The 21,298-nt window shown below is 39.8% G+C and overlaps 1 protein-coding gene across 2 annotated transcripts in view; it reads right to left on the reverse strand.

The window, feature by feature from the left end:
* The window catches only part of LOC122812915, a 739,345-nt gene that overhangs the window by 711,055 nt on the left and 6,992 nt on the right, over positions 1–21,298 (reverse strand). The gene's annotated exons all lie outside the window — the stretch shown is intronic.

Here is a 21,298-nt window from a genome sequence, read left to right on the forward strand (position 1 = left end):
CACCCCAGCACTACCAGGCTATACCTCATATCATGCTTTTCGGCCCCACAACCCAGACCAAACCACAAATGGAGGGGGAGTTTCCATATTTATCAAAGATATCCACACCTCCAGGTTAGTGGCATTGCACGAAGTATCGGAGACCATCCATGTGCAACTAACAGTGGGCAAGACTGCTTTTCAGTTTATAGCATCCTACAGACCACCCTCTCAAAGTCAGGAATCCCACTCTGCTTTCCTGAAAACACTGGAGAACATGAAGATCACCATTATATTGGGCGACTTCAACTACCCAAACATTGACTGGGAGCACTACTCAAGCCCCAGCACCTTAGCCCAAAGGTTCCTGGAAATTATAAACTCAAATGCTATGGAACAACTAGTCACCACTCCCACAAGAGGGGACACATACTAGACCTGATCATTACCAACATGGGGACTCTATGCTCCACACCAGAAGTATATCCCTCATTGGTAAGATCAGAGCATAAATTAATTTCACTGGATGTCCACATCCCGAACCCACCCCCAGCCCAGAAAACCACAGTGAAAAACTTCTCAAAAGCGAACTTCTCACTTCTCAAAACTGAAGTGGAATCCTTTAAGGCCCCAGGGCCAGTGGAAACTACGGCCCAAACTGCAGAATCCTATATAAACGCATTCTACGGACATCTCCAGGAATGCATGGATCATGCTATCCCAAACAAAACCAAGACCCAATCACCCAAAGGCAGGCATCCAGTCTGGTGGACCCCTGCCATAAATAAACTGTACAACAGAAGGAGGAAGTTACTACATGATAGAGCAAAATACCTAATAGGGAAGGCATCTCTGATCAGTACTAGCAAAAAATTACGATCCCTCATAAAATCCTCCAAGGCCAGCTTCGAGAGAAAAATTGCACAGGACACCAAAGACAATCATAAGGCTTTTTTCAATTATGTTAGAAACCTGGGATGCAACTCCCATACTTGTTCTGAGTTGATTCTAAACGACAAAAAATACACTGAACCCACAGACATCGCCAATATCCTGGCAGACAGGTTCAGTACAAACTTCTCCACCCCCTCCCCACCAAAAGAGCAAGTATCTATCCCAGCAGAGGGCTGCCTCACAAACATCTCTGATGCTCAGGTGAAGGCTGCCCTCTCCAAAGCAAAAAACACTGCTTCCATGGGACCAGATGGCATCCCAGGTTGCATCCTACATGATCTCCAAGAGGAACTAATCCCTCAAATAAAACAGCTATACAATCTCAGCCTCACTACAGGATATGTGCCCACAGAATGGCGTACAGCAACAGTGGTCCCACTCCACAAAGGTGGAGCCTCTACGGACCCTGGAAATTATCGCCCCATAAGCCTGACTAGCTTAGTCTGCAAGGCTATGGAGAGGATCATCATGGAGCTCATAAACAAAGACATTGGGGACCTACAGACACTAGATCCTACCCAGTTTGGCTTTGTCAAGGGCAGATCCTGCCTTTTGGACCTGGTTGACTTCTTCAAAACAGTCACCAAGGCCACAGATGAAGGGAAGGTAGTCCACACAGCCTATCTGGACCTTGCAAAGGCATTTGACACAATACCCCACTCGGGCATCATAGCTAAGCTATCCAGCTTAAATATAAACCCCTATGTCACATGATGGGTCACAAACTGGCTCAAAGACAGAACCCACAGAGTGAGAGTTGCTGGAGCCATGTCAGACTCGAAACCGGTCACAAGTGGCGTCCCACAGGGTTCTGTCCTGGGACCACTCTTGTTCGGTATATACTTTTCTGAGGTACAGGCAAACGTGGGAGGACTATGGCTCACCAAGTTCACAGACGACTGCAAACTGGGCGCCATAATCAACTCTCCAGCTGACACAAACATCCTTCAAAAGGTCTCACAGAGACAGATAACTGGTGCCAGCACCATGGTTTACAGCTAAATGCCAAAAATGTATAGTCATACCCTTTGGCAAAACAATGTGCCCACAAATTACCACATAGGCGGAAACCCATTAAGTACAGAGAAAGTTATTAGGGACCTGGGGACCCAAGTTGATAGCAATCTCTCCTTTGAAAACCACATTGCCAAAGTGGTTAGAAAGACCTTCTACATAGCCCACCTCATCACAAAGGGTTTCACATCTAGATCAAGAGAGGTAATCGTGCCCCTTTATTCATCCCTCATCAGGCCCATCATAGAATACAATGCCCCTTTTGGGATGTACCTTACCCGACACCTGCAGCAATTAGAAAGACCCCAAAAGTATCTCACCAAGAGGATCAATGGTCTCAAACAGATGCCATATGCTGCTCGGTTAAAAACACTCCAGCTCTACTCAGTTGCATACCACCTACTTCGAGGCGATCTATACCTGACATACAAAGCTATGTCAAATCCAGAATTAATGGACATGCTCCACCTCAGTAAATCTAAATCCCTTAGAGCCACACGCTTGAGGGACTTGAACCTCAGCACAGAAATAAATAGAACTTGCAGGAGGGACAGGTTCATAACCCAGAGGCTCCCTTCGCTCTGGAATAGAATTCCAGTTCATGTGAGGCAGAGCACCTCAGTGAATCTCTTCAAGAAGAATCTCGACAGGTGGATGGGGGATTGTAGGTTTAGCCCAGGGATTACTCCCGTGTCACTATTTGACAGAGGCACAGTAAACTAAACCTTAAAAAGGGCACAGTATACTCAAATCAAGGGGTGGCGTAAGCCATACAGAATAGGGCTAGGCTTATAATTGCCTCAGGGCAGATAGCCTAGTATGAACCTATGAACCTATAAGACACAGGTAAGAAAAACACAAAATGTACAGATCATAATTCATTTTTAGTTAGAAAGGAAAGCATGGCAAAAAATGCCAGCTATGCTATATAATTCCTGCAGAGATACACATCATTAAATCAATGATTAAACATAGCTCATTCACAAATTCTAGAATATCAGTGCATTTTTTATCCAAATGTAAACTACCTTAACAGCCTGGATAATTGTACCCTTCTAGCAAATATATCATATCTGTCTGAAATGGTCTTACAAGGGATGCAAGAAGCTAAAATCTCTGACACGGAAATATTACCTTACTTACATTTTCATTATGGAGAGCAAAAAAGGGCATCCAACTAACCTATGACATCTCTTCCATATTAGACTATTTGCATTCCTTACCAGAATCAGGTTTACCATGTCAGGGCATGCCACTCAGCAGTGTAAACACTGGCTCTAGCTAATTTGGTCACATTGGCTAATGATGTGACACCATAACCGCTGGTAAAAATTGGATAAAGGGGGTTGAGGATTAAGACATGAATCAGATTTGGCAAATTCTTTCATAATAATTCATGTGGCACCTCTATCAGCTTGTTCACCTTGGTCTACCCAGAAAAAGTACAGGTAAAACCATTTCTTGGAACGGGCTTACATTTAAGTCTACAAAGAATTGTTTTCCTGGGAACAATTAACACTGCATCTATCTGAGCCCATTCATTCACTTTGAAAGCACTAAACTTGTATCCTGGAAAACTATTTCAGGCAACATCCATATCTACTAAAAGGATTTCACAACTACACATCTTAATGTGTTTTTAACTTCACCATATCCAAAGATAGGCCTTCTCTGAGAACAGGTCCTTCTTTCTTCAAATGATGTTTCTAAGAGAACTTCTGAAACAATATATTCAGATCCCTATTTCTCCAAGACTACAGAATAAATGAGAAGGGCTGTACATACTTTGGATATGCACGGGCAGCTCAGGGATTACCATGGAAAGACTACCTCTTCCAGGAATTCAGATCAGGTGCTTCTTTCTTTTGGCACAGGTAAACAGGATGCAAAAGTAGATAAACAAACCATCACTTGGTGTGGAGAAAAACATTTCTTTCTGTTATGGAAACTCTGACAAACTCTGTAAGGGGTAGTGAATGCCAGTTCCAGCAAAACATCAGCCACTTCCTAAGACACATGCGAGGGTGTCACTTGGTAAAATGTGTCAAGGTTTATGAAGCACTACAGCTTGGGAAAAATCATTTAGCATTCAATAGCGCAGTCTTAAATTAGCTGTTACAGTGCTTCTACCTCCTAAAGATCCAGAGAGTGCTGTTAGATACACTAAACATATGTTGCTTAATGGTGAAACACTTCTTCCTTAGCTAAGCTCATATGAGTCCTCACCTTAGCAAGACATTTGACTTTCAAAGAGAGAAACATTTCACCACTGAGGCTCCCCTCACTCCAACACCACTCTATAAGTCATAGAGGGTGAAGTTATGCATACAGGTCTGACACTGAGGTGCCTTATATCATTCCTTTTCCTATAACATGGAGTGACCTTGTAGTTAGTATGCACAACCAGTGGTGGTAGGGGTACAAGGAGTTTACCACTATAAAATGCTGTAGAAAGAATACAGTAAGCTTCAACATTCAAAGTTGTTTATTTCATTCTCTGTTTCTTTTTCATAAATGCAAGACTGATTCAAGAGAAAAATGTAATAGAATGGGAAGAAACCAAGAAAACATTTGGACTGCAGGCTAAAGATCATCTTCTCTATCTGGGACTGATATCAGAGTATAGGCAAAGAGAAAGAATAGAAGGATCCTAAGTGAAAGACCTGCTCTGGTCACAGTTTTTAATTGAATCTAGAACAGAAGCTGCTGTTTAAAAAGGAATAATTAGTAGGGCATATAAAATGTTGCATCATAGCTACAGAAATCATTTGGCGAAGATTAGAAAAGCCTGGGAAGAAAAGAAACTGGATAAGCAATTCACAAGGAAACAACGGGAAACTTATATGGCTCCCAAACATGCAGCAAAGTCTAGAAGATTAAGGATTTTTGCTTGGAAGTGTTTGCATAGCTATTTCTGTACCTGAAACAGACACCACAAATAATTTTTCCTTAGGTAGATGGCGAATGCTGGAGGTGTGACGGGGAAAGAGTAACTGGAACATATGTTTGGGAAGTGTAATGAGATGGCAGACTTCAAAAATTCCCTACAGAGTACTCTGCCAGAAATATCGAGTCAACAAATGGGTGTAACTAAGGAAATTTTGAGTTGGGATACAAAATCTGAATTGCCTAAAAATAGTAAGGCTTTGCTATGTTTACTTCTGGTAGCTGCCAAAAAAGTCTAGAAAAATGTTTAAGCTATTGAATAATATAACAGAGATAAAAGAACTCAATATGAAATCCTTAGAAAAGAATAGGTGCAAATTACATAGAAAAAAGTGGAAATTGTGGGAACAATACATGTAGAATAATGTTCTTCTGGTAGCTGCCAAAATTGCTAGAAATGGAAATCAAAGCCTAAAAAATGTTTAAAGTCCTGAATAATATAACAGACATAAAAGAACTGGACATGAAATCCTTAGAAAAGAATAGGTGCAAATTACATAAAAAATGGAAATTGTGAGAACAATACATGCAGAATAATGTTTTGGAGTAGGAATACGTTTTAAGGGAAGGCAGGAATTTAGCAATTTATGTAAAGTTGGATTGATGATAGTTACACAAAAAACAAACAAGCAAAAAAAACATATGGGATGTATGTTTGTAACTAGGAATACACTAATATGGTTGGTTTTCCTTTATATAAATGCATGTTTGCTTGTGTCTTAACTGATAATTCAATAAAGGTGTTAAAAATACAAGACTCATTTTTAAAGATCTTGTAAATTACAGTAGGGAGCCCTCCTGTATAAACTGACAAGACTGGCTACCAAACACAGGAAGCTTTATTAAAGTTAGGATGAAATGTTTTATGATTTTGTAAGTGTACACGTTGTGGTACACTCCACCCCCCAGCCTGACTCTGAAATGGCTGATACAGGACTAGTGTAGGTTCAAGGGTATTACAGAAAATTACACACTGATCTTTGCGACAAATAAGGTAGTAGTACTCATGTGTTACTAAATGTGGAAACACTTCTCTTTTAAATACCTTCTGCTACAGTGAGAGCTCATTCAACTGTACTGTAGGCTAGGCTAACAGGAATTTCTACAGCAATGACTACAGTACTGCTGCTTCATACTTAATGAATGTCATTTTGTGCATTGTCAGAACCTGAATTATAATCTTGTCCCTCCCCTTCTATGTTTGTAACCATTTTAATGTATTGTACTACAGAAACCAGTCAGTAGCACCTTTGTGTTCCATCAAAGGCACTCCAAATTCCTTCAAGGCAGGACACACCTATTTTTGCAAAAGATGACAATTTTTCTTAGGTCTCAGTATAGCATATTTGCTTACTTTCTTTTTCTGATGATAGATATTCCACTGAGCATTGGAGGAGGGACTAGACAAACAGAGAGAATACACAACATAAACACCATATGCTTAACCAAACAAAGTGTGGTTATCAGATGTTTTTCCCTTTTCCTCAGGGACTTCCTCCCACCTTTGGAAACTGTTAAGTTTATTAAGTTCATGGAAATACAGAAAGTAAAAAAATGCAAGATGGATCAAAAGGACAGGATGTGAATTATCACTGAGATGCACTCAAAATACATTATGTGAGCTCAAATGTATAATACGATATTCTCCTTGTTGTAATTTTTTACTTTTAAATGTAAGCATTTGCTGTCTGCACCTTGTCTGACAAATAAAAAAAATGTAAAAAAGTATAGTACAAGCAATGAAACACAGAAGTTATAGTAACACAGCAGTCTATTTACTAGGTGAGAAATACCCTCCTAAATGACATGGTTTTAGGTGGAGTCATACTTCTGTGGCATTAATTTCAAAATAATACATCTTAAAGCACTGCAGTACAGATCCTAACTCAGAGTAATGGGATGCTTACTTTTAATACACTATTTTAACACAGTAAAATGCTAGAAGGAGTTCCTTTCCCAGATTTAGAAAGTATCCCCTCTATCACTATAAAACTGAACTGAAGATTACTCACTGCTTGTTTATCCTGCCAGGATTTAGTTATCATTTAGTCTATTATTAATGTAATCTAGTTACTGTCTAGAAAATTTGTAGCACTGTGTTTTACTTCTTATTTCTCAGTGTTTGTAATTAGAGCTTACTACTCAATTGTACCTAATTTGCTCCTGTATTTCTCCATGTCATGATCACCTCTACTTACTGAGTCTGTATACATACCTTGACTATTATTGTTTACCATCTACCATGTCATTTTGTGGAGCTTTTCTCCCCAGGCCTCCGCTGAAAAAGGACATGTGTCCAGTCGGAATTTCCCGGTAAATAAATAAATAAATAAATACAATACCAGTTTGCAAATTACATCAAAAGGAGAGCAAATCTGATAAGCATGACTTTCCCTTTGTAATTTTCTTGTTAACTAGTCTAATACTTAAAGATATTTAAGCCATCAAAAAGAGAGTGGACAGGATAAAAGGAAAGTTACAGAAATAAATGGCAATGCTTTTATTTAAAAACAAAAACAAATCCAAATAAACACAATTCTGTTTTATTTAGGATGCTATAGAAGAGTTTCCTATGAAATCCCACAGCAAAAAAATTAAATAAATGGTTTATATATTGTGACACTTTTTAATTATTACTATTATAAAAAGTGCTGCCATTTTTTCAGTTGAATAGCAAATAAAGTAAAATATTCAAAAGTGAGAGAGAAGAAAAAATAATCTTACACATATGTTGTTAGCTTGTTATCTAGCTGGAAAAGTGTAACAGTGGAGGCCTTGGCAGAAGAGCTACATTATTTTATTTACTTATTTTATTTTACATTTGTTGGCCGGGATAGTCTGCCTGGATACATAACCATTTTCAGCGGAGACCTGGGAAGAAAATACAGATACAAAGAACAAAACTACAATACAAAAACATAACTGCAAAAACAATGCAAGAAAGCATGCAAAAACAGGTATATATGCATGTTAAGCCATTTCCTAGAGCAAAATAATTCAAAATAAGAAGCTTTTGCAATTTTACATATAGATCTCTTTTCATGTTCCAAGCCATGTCACTGTATACGTTGCATATATATTTGTATATCACATTATAAGTTCCTTACAAATTTGCATACTTTAAAGGGGATCAAGACATCACTTGTTCAATCTACTTGATTCAGAGCTACTGGGTTAAAAAATCAATATCTAAGGCGAGATGTCCTCATTAGGCACATTAGAGAAGGACAGCAATTAGTCGAGGATGGAGCAAGGACATAGCCAACGTTTTTTGAAGTATAGTGTGAGTTTATTTTTTAACAGTGCTAGAGAGGGTTCTACTGTTAGGTCAGCAGGAAGTGAATTCCATGATTTACCAACAGAGTTGGTGAACACAGCTTCCCCAGCGGACTTGTTAGTTTTGAAAGTGAAAGCTAACATTTTGTTGGAGGATCTGAGTGTTTTGAGGTTCTGGTAGGGGTGATAATACTTTTAAGGTCAGGTGTGTATTCTAGCTGGTAAAGAATCTTGTGGGCAATTACTAGTTGATTGACCAGAAGTTTTGGTAGTTCAAGCCACTCTAGAAGTTTAAGGTTAACGCAGTGGTGGGTTCTATAGGTAGAAGCTGTGGCAAATCTGGCAATATGATTATAGCAGTTGGAGTACTTATTCAGGTCAGTTTTACTCAAGTTTGTGAATATGGGAGAGGCATAGAGGAGTGTGGAGAGTAGATGTGTACGTGCAATAACAGTCCTAGCTGGGTGGGGGGGGGGGTTAAGAAGGATTTGATCCTATATAGGGAACCAAGTTTTTTATTAACTGTTTTAATCATATGGTTGATATGCAAGTCAAACTGCAAGTTATTGTCAACTATTACACCTAGGAGCTTGGTAGAGGGATCAGGCAAGATAATAGTGCCATCGTTAGATTTAATGGAAAAGTCTAGAGAGGAGGTCCGGCGAAATGGAGAGAACAGTAGCAGTTTAGTTTTTTTTGGGATATAGTATAAGATGGTGATTGAAGAGCCAATTTTCGACCGCATTAAAAGCTTTTTGATACGGAAATAGCAGCTCCGCTGGGGATGTGGCAGAACAAATTAGGGTCAAGTCATCCGTATACTGAATACAGATAGCATCTGGAATAACCTTGTTCAGGTCATTGATGAATATGGAAAATAGGAGGGATCCTAAGATGGATACCTGAGGGACACCAAGTGTGATGGGTAGATAAGTATTACAAATTAATAGTATACTGTCATTAATAGAGTGCAAAATTACACATTTAACATATACAAAAAAAAAAAATCCAAAATGAAAACAGTACATCAATATAACTGAGTTTCCTAATATCCAACAACTGTCCCTAATTTTTAGAAATGTTCCTAACTTTGGCAAGTGCACGATAATCCACATTCGCTTTTTCTAAGTTAATAGTACCGGTGTTTAAGAAATGTCCCTAATCTGGGGGCTTCATCCCTGATTATCTTTTTGATTTTTCCATAGTTCTAGAGATAAAAAGTTGAAAGTTAACAAAAGTCTTTTCATTAATCTAACTATATGTGCTTGTTCAAACAGACGCTGTCTAGCTGTGCCACGTTTCATATTATGGCTGATGAAAAAAGAAAGATGCGCAGATTTTAGTAACATCAACAGTGGTAGTTCTCACATAATGTAAAATTAAGATAGGCCATGATGGCAAAATAACTAAATATAGATCACTGAAGAGCAAAGATTACCACTACAGAGATGTGGAAGAGTAAATCCAGGACAAAAACAGAGAAACGTTAATTCTGCTTTTGGGAATCAGGAGACAATAAATACATTTTCATGTTTTGCTCTGATGTGGAAAAGGGTCTGCCATTAATATGGAAATGGAGAACTAAATGTAGACATTGAGTGACTATTCTGAATACGGGATGTAGTGTGTTCAAAGGCAGAGCAAAATATATGTCACTTACATGGCAGACTAATAGAAATGCATGCTTTACACAACACACACATATGCATATACAGGGAGTACATTAACACCTCACACCAAACTGCTATTAAGAAAGGCAGCTGGCAATATTCGGTACAACACTTCCTTTTTACAAATATTAAAGAAGTTATTGAAGCTCTACATAAGGGGTGCTGTCTGATATACTAACAGTATATGAAATTAACAGAAGATGATACTTCACTATAGATATTATTCAAGTGAAACAAACCAAATAAATTGTCTTCAATGTCTGTTTATTGTTTTCAGCTTCTCCTGATAGTTTTCCAGTGTAAGTAAGAGTCTGGGTTCATTTGCAAGCAAGTTTCACTTATATAAACTCATATGCTTCTATTTATTTTGAAGCTGCTGTGATTTTTATGGCTGGGAGGTGGGCAGCATTGCAGCACTCCACCATGATCAGTGAGAGTGTAGTGTTTATGGTCATTGGCTGGTTAGGATTGCCTGGTCTAGGGCTTGGAGTAAGCACCTCATTGTTTTTTTTTTAGCTGTTTTTTAAAGTTGTTTCAGGTTTCAACCTTCTGTTACTTAAGAAGTTACCTTGTGAGTGTTTCTGCCATTTCACACAGAGCTAAACGGAGGAGGAGCACTGACCAAAACTCTGATCTGTGATATATAATAATAACTACCCTGTTTTTTTTGTGCTTATTTTTACTAGTTATTTCTTATTCTAGATATTTATAGTACTTTTTATTGTCTGCTGCATACTTTTTGCTGTATTTTATAGCTATAAACTAATCTGCATTATTATACTAAAACTGTCTGACTCACAGGGCCTGATAAATAAGGTTTTTATTGTCACACTGTTTGCAAATCTTTTCTAGCTAGTTTCACTGTGTGTAAGGTATAAATTGGAAATTGTCTCCATTTGTTAAACATATGTTTGCTTGTTCTGGTTTCTTGCCAAGGAGTGTATCATATAACAGATTTGTTTGCAGTTAAAAGCATTCTCTAGAGTCTCCTTGCTCCTTTATCTGTTTAAAACTTTAATTTAGTGGCTCACTGCTGTTTTTTTGCTGTGATAAACATTTATGTAGTGTTTTCTGCCAAAAATAGTTTACCATCCTCCCTCCCTATTGATATTTTGTTATTACACTTGGTGGCTTTGCAGTTGCCCGCCCCTACTGTAATTTTGATCTGGGACACTCCTCCCAGTCTAGTGTCATTAGCTCATTCTACCTAATACAGAGAAAACATTTGAGAAGGCCAACCCACTTAGTTTCTTAACCTTGAATTATCTTCTGTTCCTCCATTCTCCCTTTCCACTTTACTAAAAGAAAAAAACACTTTGCTAGAATTTCCTTGTGTTCTGACTGAGTGTGCTACTCAAACAATCTGGAAATACAGAGCTGATAAATATATTTTGGTACTTTTTAACTGTTCAGAGTTGAATAAAACAATATTTTAATTCAGTTCAGACTACCATTTGAATAAATTGCATTTACTTAAACTGTATTTCCTTTAATATTGCTACAACTCAAGTGTTCTAGCTTGCACTGCATTTGAATTGTTTTAGTATGGTTTTAGCTGCTTTTCTGTAAAAAAAAAAAAAAAAAAAAAAGTTCCAAGCTTGTTTCCTGCCTTTCCTGTAACTAGTCTAGTCCAGATACAGATTTGCTGTATCCAGGACTGTTTGTAAGCTTCTGAGCCCCCGCCCCCAAGCCTTTCCGTGCTGGAGGGAAGCCTTCTCGTTTATCAGTGGGAGTGGTAAGCACTAGGTAGCCTATCTACCATAAGAGGAGTGGTTTCTGCCCTAGAAATTGTAGTTTATTGGTCGTTTGGGCAGTTTTTCCATCTCTTTCAACTTTCTAGTTTGAAAGCCCACATTTGCACTTGTTTCCCACCTTTCCTCTAACTAGTCTAGTCCAGTTATAGGTTTGCTGTATCCAGAACTGTTTGCAAGCTTCTGTGCAGTGCCAAAAAGTCTCATCTTCAATTTTTCCATTAGATCTGCTAGTTCTGTCCTCTCCTGCACTTTTACTAGCTTATTAGTTTAGCACTTTACCAGACTTCTTGTAGCAATTATTGTAGCACACAAAAGTGCTACCAGCACTAAACATTTTACAAGGAAACAGCTTCAGTACTTATTATTAATGCCCACCCCTCCAGGCATGTCTAAAGGTCAGTTCCCTGTGCTTTCTCCTATTAACCTGGTGAAATGGGGCATCCTGAGATAAGGTAGCAATTGCCTCATGTACACTGACAACCCTCTCCTCTTACCTCCAAACACTCAGACTTACGAGCGATGCACTTATACATCCAAATTGAAAGATATGCACTCTCCAGCCAAGACAGCTGGTCAAGAGGAGAAGGTCAACACTTTCACCACACCACATGGAACACATAGCCCTCCAGAACACACACCAGTACTGCCTTCACATAAAAACACAAATCACACACTCACCTTCGTGGAGGCTCTCAATAAAAATCTACCCAAACAGCAGAGGCCTCCAAGGCAGAAACGCACTTGACCACCACAACACAATACTAATCACGAGACACATAAAGCTTTCCTAAACAGTGTGCCACTCAACCAAAACCCCTAAAGCAAAACAGCATGCCCAACATACTAGTCATAGGTGACTCGATAGTGAGGCACACTGATGTCCCACTGACTAGGTTGAATAAGGAGAAAGTAAAAGTCAGCTGCCTGTCAGGTGCCAGGATCCACCACATAATGCATACACTCAGGTCCCTCAACAACAGGTACAAATATGACTCTGTCATTGTACATGTGGGTGTGAATGACCTGAGATGTACCTCCCTGAGTATCTGTCTGCCTGGGATGATATGACTTGACAGACCTCGATGCTTTGCCACAGATAGCCTGCATCTGTCACCCCTGTGCTTCCGGATACTGGCCAAGGCTCTTGCCACCCCTATAGTGCCTTTTTTAGGCTGTGTTCCAAAGACCAAATTGCCACCATAAAAGCTACAAACAAATGCAATCTGAGGGTCATGCTGCTCAATGCTAGAAGTCTAAATCTCAAAATGCCCCCACTCAAAGCACTCCTTAAAATGGAGAACATCGAAATTTGTGCTGTAACAGAGACCTGGTTCAAAGCAGCAGAAAGCACCCCTGCACTACCAGGCTATAACTCATTCCACACCTTTCGGCCCCAGAACTTAGAACAAAGCCCCAAAGGCGGTGGTGTTTCCACATTCATAAAGGATGCAGATACCTCCAGACTGGTAGCCCAACATAACGCATCCGAGATACTTCAGGTGCAGCTAACATTGGGTAAGACAGCGATTCAGGTCATAGCCTGCTATAGGTCCCCAACCATGTCCCAAGACTCACACTCCACGTTCCTAAGCACCCTGGATAATATTAGGGTCCAACCTAACACTCTCATACTCTCATACTGGGCGACTTCAATTACCCCTCCATTAACTGAGAAAACTATTCATGTACCAATACACTTGCTCAACATTTCCTGGAATTCATTAATTCCAATGCCCTGGACCAGCTCGTTCTTACCCCCACTAGAGGTAGCAACATCCTTGACCTGGTCATTACTAACAGGGGCGACAGTTGCACTACACCAATAGTCAACTCCTCCCTGGTTAGATCCGACCACAAACTAATCACTTTGGAAATCCTCATCCCTCCCACCGCACCCCCCCCCAAAGGTAACCATCATGAAAAACTTCTCCAAAGCTAACCCTGGGCTCCTAAAAACAGAGGTGGCTAACTTCACTGCACCCATTCAAATAGAGAATAGTTACATGACTGCCAAATCATACACCAATGTACTATATGAACACATACACAAATGCATGGATCTCACCATACCCAATAGAACCAAGACGCTCTCCTCCAAAAAAAGGAAGCCAATCTGGTGGTCCCCTGCCATAACAAACTCTACAACAGAAAGAAGAAACTGATGTGGAATACGGTGAAGTCCCAAGACTGGAAAAACTCCCTTATCAGCCTCAACAAAAAGTTGAGATCCTTCATCAAATCCTCTAAAGGTAACCATGAAAACAGAATTGTAGCAGATAGTAAAGACAACCACAAGGTCATCTATAGTTATGTAAAGAATCTCCATGGCAATACCCAGATTTGCTCTGAGCTACTGCACAATGGTACCTTCTATACCAAGCCAACAGATATTGCCAATATACTGGCCAACAGGTTCAGTGCCAACTTTACCCCACCCCCAAAGGACCAATCACAATACTAGTAGACTGTGAGGCAACCCAGTATTACTGCTGCACAGCTTAAAATAGCACTGTCCACGGTCAAGAATAATATCGCTGGCTGTGTTCTACATGAACTACAGAGTGAACGGGCACCACACCTGTGTGCCCTGTTCATTCATAGCCTCATCTCAGGCTTTGCCCCTACTGAATGGCACACTGCTACAGTCATCCCTCTCCACAAAGGAGGAGTGACTACAGACCCTGGGAACTATCGCCCCATTAGCCTGACTAGTCTGATATGCAAAGCTATGGAAAAAATCCTCATGGACCTAATAAACAAGGATATAGGGAATCTCCAAACTCTGGATCCCACACAGTTTGGTTTTGTGAAGGGTAGATCATGCCTGCTCAACCTGGTCGACTTCTTTGAGTCAGTCACCAGAGCTGTGGATGAAGGCAAGGTGATTCATACAGCTTACCTTGAGCTGGCCAAGGCTTTTTATACCATTCCCCACTCAGGAATCATAGAAAAACTCACTAAGCTAAGCATCAACCCCTATATCACTAGGTGGGTTGCAAACTGAGAGGGTTCGGTCCTGGGTCCTCTCCTGTTTGGCATCTACTTCTCTGAAGTCCAGGCCAACATGAAGTGACTCTGGCTGACAAAGTCCACAGACAATTGCAAGTTGGGAGCTATTATTAACTCCCCAAGTGATGTTGACATCCTGCAGAAAGGCCTCACTGAGACTAACAACTGGTGTCAGAACCATGGCCTTAAGCTCAATGCCAAAAGATGTGTCATCATCCCCTTTGGGAAAAACTCAGTTCCCATGAATTACCACATCGATGGTAGTCCACTGAACACAGAAGGCGTTATAAGAGATCTGGAAACACAGGTTGACAGCAACCTTTCTTTTGACCACCACATTGCCACTGCGGTCAGAAAGTCCTTCTATGTGGCACATCTCATTACTATGGGTTTTGCATCCAGGAAGAAAGATGTCATTGTCTCCCAATACTCTTCCCTCATTAGGCCAATCATCGAGTACAATGCCCCATTTGGCATGTACCTCACTAGACACCTGCAACAGCTGGAGAGGCCGCAAACGTACCTCACAAAGATGATCCTAGGCCTTAAACACTTGTCCTACATGGACAGAGTCAAAAAACTCCAACTATTCTCTGTCTCATATCGTCTACTTAGAGGTGATCTCTGCTTGACTTACAAAGCCATGTCTGACATAGCTCTGTTAGAAATGCTACATCTAAAGAAATCCCAATCCCTCCGCACCACACACTCCAGAGACCTCAACCTCATTACCACAATCAACAGAACATGCTGGAGGGACAGGTTCATAACCCAGGGACTGCCCATGCTATGGAATAGACTTCCCATACATGTCAAACAGAGCACCTCACTGGCCCTCTTCAAGAGAAATCTTGATGAGTGGATGGGAAATAGAAAATTCACCCCAGGGACCACTCCAGTGTCTCTGCTCGACAGAGGCACTGGGAATTAATGTTAGGTGGCATGATGCCAGGGTAATCCCATGGGCTAGACTTGTAAAGGCTCCAGGGCCATTAGCCTAGTACACACCTATGAGCCTATGAATGCGTACTTCTTTTTTAAGGCAATGAATGCAAGTTTTGAACCATTCAATATTTTCATGTCTTTTAAAATATCAACAGCTAATGCTTAACTATAGATAAAAAAGTAAGTCACAGTTAATTTGCAACAACAATCATATCGATCATGTAAATCAATGGTAAGATGTGTTTTTATATGCCAATTTCATAAGACAAGGACTTCAGAATTCAGAAACAATCTATCTCACTCCCACAAAATTAAACATACTGCTTGACTTACCTTCCTTTCCACCAAACTTTTTTTTTAACTTTACTGGATAAAAAACAGAGGCTAACACATGACACTTGAAAGTTACTGTTAACCATAACCACAGATGTGGTACTCTGCAGGTTATTTATATTCAAATACAAACATCTGTGACAACCCCCAGCTCCCCAGTGGCACACAGGGTTGAAGCGCTAACTGTGACCCAGATGACCCATGTTTAGTAGTACTGGCATTGCAGGGGATGGGCCAGGGAAGCTGTGAATAAGCAGCATCCATAATGCAGGAAAAAGTGGTGTCTCTAGCTCACTGGATGATGTCTATTAGGAGTACTACATGTTACATTCACAAAGCACACACTGCCAATTGTGTGAGGTGCATAGGCAGCAGGGAAAAGAATGCCCTTGGAGATATGCACATCACAAGTGGTAGGTAGCACTAGTAGGGTCTGAGTCATCTGCCACATGGGATTAAGGCTCCAAGGGGGAAGAAAGCCTCTGGGTCCAGCAAACTGGCTTGCTCCCTACCACAAGACTCTAACCTCTCTGGTGAATGATCTGATTACATCCTCCAGCCATGGAACAAATGGGCTGTAGGTCTCTCTCTCTCATCTGGCTCTCACCACAAAAGAATAACAAATGGGTCATTCAATAGGGTGAAAGAAGGGCATCTACTAGGCAAAAATTGTGATAAAATAAAACTACTGTCAAGATATCTGTGACAAAACGAGGTACTGCCAGCTATGCCAGGAGAAGTAGGGCAGTGGATGTGTAACACATGCCAGCACAGCTTGCTGGAATTTTGTAAAGAATTGTATGTCATATGTATATCAAAGTGATTTGTACAGATGCTTGTGCAGAAAAAAAGTATTTGTAAAGTTTCTTGTGTTAATAATGCACCAACAGTGGGTTCTGACTGCATTGTAACTGAATTAAATGTTTATATTGTAACAGATGATACTGGAAGAGAAGAGGTAAATCACAATCTAGCTGCAGCAAACTTTGAAAATAGTAAGAAATTAAAGTACTGGGCCTAGGACATAAAGATGTTATCTCACAGTTTTGAATAAAGACAGAGATACAATGTCTGTAAGAAGTATAGTTTATTAGCTCATGTAGGAAGAAGGGAAGTGTTTTATGGTTTGATGACTTCCAGGAGCTGCAGCAGATCTTAGCAAGACTCTATATGTGTGTATGGTAACACATAGGTGCTAAAATTCTGCCAGCTTCTAGTGTTGGTGATAGTGTGGGAAACAGAGTCAGATGACAATGTGATGCCATTCTGTAAGCTATATCAAAAATAATATTTAGATATTATATTGAGAAGTCTCTCAGTCAATCTGAGCAGTCTGTTTCTTGGAACCTGACACAGAAGATCCCTCACCTTCTTCATCTTGCCTTGCTCTAGTAATTGACAAGGGAATAGTACTCTTTAAATCAGTCAGGAAAATACGTGAGAATAGTTAAGTATTGTTTTTCTGTAACTGTGTGAATCTTTCCAGCTGTGCCATTTTTAATATTTGTTGTGACTGAAACTCTGGTGTTAACTGTAAATAGATACTTTGTATTTTCATGTTCTCATATTATTTACTATTAAATATATTTAAACTTCTTCTTGTGGCTGGTTCTTCTAGAAAACATTTAAGCTTTGAGAGTACTTGTATATATGTATTTAGTGATAACTCTGGCCATTTCTGAAAGCCTTGCTGTTTGGTCAACATTACCATTTGTATTGTTAATTTCACTCAGTATAATTGAGTACCCTTGCAAGAGCTTTAGATAGCTGGCTTTGTAGTGCCTGGTGGCAGTGATAACTACTTTACAATCTGGGCAGAAGGAGCACAGTGGGTAAATCTGTGTCAGCCTTTCCCAGGTGTGTGTGTGTGTGTGTGTGTGTGTGTGTGTGTGTGTGTGTGTGTGTGTGTGTGAAAATCAAATCTCATAGTGAACATGTGTCAGCTACTTGCAGCAGGGACACAAAGCACTGGTTTCACAGAGAGAGCGGTGGAGGACTTGGCTTGCTAACTCAGCTGAGGACTTAACTCTGCAGCTGTGCCAGTGGGGAGCCTTACTGGTGATCTGGGGGAGAAAAATATAGACCCTGGGTGAGTGCGTTCCCTGTGTGCTCTTAAGGGAAATTGTGCTTGATGCAGAGAGCTGCAGCTGGAAATACTGTGTGGATCTATTTTTGTATTCCAAGTGAATGTCCCTCTCCAGTGTCAGTTGTGAGGATTCAGGCTCCTTGATTACTGGTCCAGAGTGGGGATGTTACAACATCTACACAGAAAAAGGTACAGGTAAAGAAAGGCTGACCTCCTGCTGAAAATAACCTAGTCAGTATCTTGAAGAATGCAAAAAAAAAAAAAATCACAGAGAAACATATTAATGAGACTCATAATATTTAAAATGATAATGAGAGAGGAAAGGAGTTATTTACAGATAGAAATATTTACTTATTTTCTTATTTATTTAACTAAAAAGGTCCATTATGAGTATGACATAAATGCTTTACTGCTTCTTCTTCACCTTTTGGCTTTTCCTGGTTAGGGGTCACCACAGTGGATCACCTGTCCACTCATGATTGGCAGTGGAGTTTTATGGTGTCGAGTTTAGGCACCAAAATGAAGTATTTAAATGGTCTATAGAGTCTTTGCAAAATTGTTCTGATGGAGCCCACATTCAGTGGGTGAAAGCGCTCAACTTTGGATGTATTAAAGAAGATTTTTATTGAATTTTATCATCCAGCCTGGTTTTGTCATCTTGTGGTGTTCGTGACAGTCAGCGTTTATGTTACTGTGGTTTTGTGTGCTTTGTTGACTGAACGCTACATTCTTTCAGTAGTTGTTGTTTACCCTGCCAACAGTGTAAACCCTAGGTTCAGTAATGGACATGTCAAGATGTCTAGGGATTTAAATGTCAAGTTTACAACCTACTATCCTTCCACAAACGTGAGCACTATAACTCCTTGTTAACAATATCTATCTGAAATAAAAAAAATATATAATATATACTTATATACCAGTTTTGAAGAATTTAGTAACTGACATCTACTGAACCTAAGTGAAGCTTATTCCATAATCCTGGAGGTCACATTTTCTATAACTATTACAATACATTAACAAATGCAAATAAAACAAAAATAAAATAAACTGTTATCTACCATGTCATTGAAAGCTGTCTCACATAGTAACTCCATAACTACTCTAAAATATGACACTTCCTATGTAAAAATATAGTTCAGATAAATATACTTTGCTATTCAAAACCTAGTTTTATCTCAAAACATAGTTTCATTTCAGTCAGTCATAAACTATTGAGTTCCTTTCCAAAAAAAAAAATGCATACATTTTTTATTTCAGCTGTTTTCATCTACTTTGTACTTTGTAACTGTACTAGGCACTAGTCCTAATGGAAATTTTAAAAGTAGACTGGAAAAAATCCATGCATGCAGAATGTTAATATTTACTGTTATTTTTAAATAACTATGATTTTTTTTTTAAACTCCACCCCATCAGCCTGACGAGCCTGGTCTGCAAGGCTATGGAACATATCATCATGGAACTTATAAACAATGACATTGGTAATCTCCAAACTCTGGACCCTACCCAGTTCGGGTTTGTAAAAGGCAGATCATGTCTCCTAAACCTGATAGACTTATTTGAAGCGGTCACCAAAGCCGTAGATGAGGGTAAGGTGGTTCACACAGCCTATCTAGATCTTGCCAAAGCTTTTGACACCATCCCCCACTCTGGAATTATAGATGAACTCACTAAACTAAGTATAAATCCCTATGTCACAAGATGGGTTACCAACTGGCTCACTAACAGAACCCACACTGTGAAAGTAGCAGACTCTAAATCCAACTTCAGATCAGTGACAAGTGGAGTACCACAGGGTTCCGTCCTGGGTCCTCTCCTGTTTGGTATCTACTTCTCTGAAGTACAGGCTAACACAGAAGGTCTTTGGCTAACAAAGTTCGCAGATGACTGCAAACTAGGAGCCATAATCAAAACTCCTAATGATGAGGACATCCTACAAAAAGGCCTCACTGAGACATATACCTGGTGTCAAAGCCATGGCCTCAAGCTCAGTGCCAAAAAGTGCATTGTCATCCCTTTTGGTAAAAACTCTGCACCCATGAACTACCACATAGGCGATAGTCTACTTAACACTGAAAGTGTGATAAGAGACCTTGGGACACAGGTGGACAGTAGTAGCTCCTTTGATAATCACATTGCCACAGTAGTCAGGAAATCCTTCTACAAGGCACACCTCATCACAAAAGGTTTCTCATCCAGAAAGAGAGGTCACTGTTCCCCTCTACTCATCACTCATTAGACCCATTATAAAGTACAACGCCCCTTTTGGTATGTACTTCACAAGACATCTACAACAATTAGAAAGGCTACAGAAATACCTCACAAAGAGGATTATTGGCCTCAAACAGATGCCCTACGCAGACTGTCTCAAAAATCTCCAGCTTTACTCTATCGCATATCACCTACTCAGAGGCAATCTCTGCCTAACATACAAAGCTATGTCAAACCCAGAGCTGTTGGACATGCTCCACTTAAAGAAATCGCAATCCCTCCGAGCTACATGCTCTAGAGACCTAAACCTTGTCACCACAATAAACAGAACATGCTGGAGGGATAGATTCCTGTCCCAGAGACTTCCCATACTCAGGAACAAACTACCTATCTATATCAAACAATGCTCCTTATTAGCACTCTTCAAGAAAAATCTTGATGATTGGATGGGAGATAGGAAATTCACCCCAGGGATCACTTCTGTGGCTCTGCTTGACAGGGGCACAGGAAAATCATTTTCTTGGGTGGCAAAAGCCAGGGTACTGTTTGGCTAGGCTTATATAGGCCCTACAGCCAATAGCCTAGTACCTACTTATGAACCTATCAACAATAATTTATAGGAAGTTTTACATGGAGTAGTGAGGTGCATTTAATTTCACTATCACTCTTTCAAGATGACTGGGCCACTCTTCTACCAAACACACGACAATGTCTTATTTAGTAAAGAAACACACTTTGTACAAGGTCTGAAAAGTGGTGTTGTTTGAATGTAGATGCTCAAAATCAAAACTTCATGACGACTACAGCAGTGAAACCTCCATTTAAAAAAAAAATCACACTTCACACTATACGTTGCAGTGGTACAATTCACTGTAAAAACCAAGAAGAGACTTATCCAAGCACCAATTAATAATCCAATTTATTGAGCGCTTTCGTCAGCATCAATCAGCTGACTTCCTTAGAATGAAAACTCATTCAGCTTGAAACCATTTTATATAAAAAATAAGACAAGTGACATTAAAATTAATTAGTGTTAAAAACTGTTGAAGAAACATTTAAAGCACCAAAACATTATAAGAAAAATATTGTGATAAATATAACACCACCATGTGCACAACAACATG

This window comes from Protopterus annectens, chromosome 10.part0 (genome assembly GCF_019279795.1).
Source record: "Protopterus annectens isolate FY-2018-M chromosome 10.part0, PAN1.0, whole genome shotgun sequence".
NCBI lineage: Eukaryota > Metazoa > Chordata > Ceratodontiformes > Protopteridae > Protopterus > Protopterus annectens.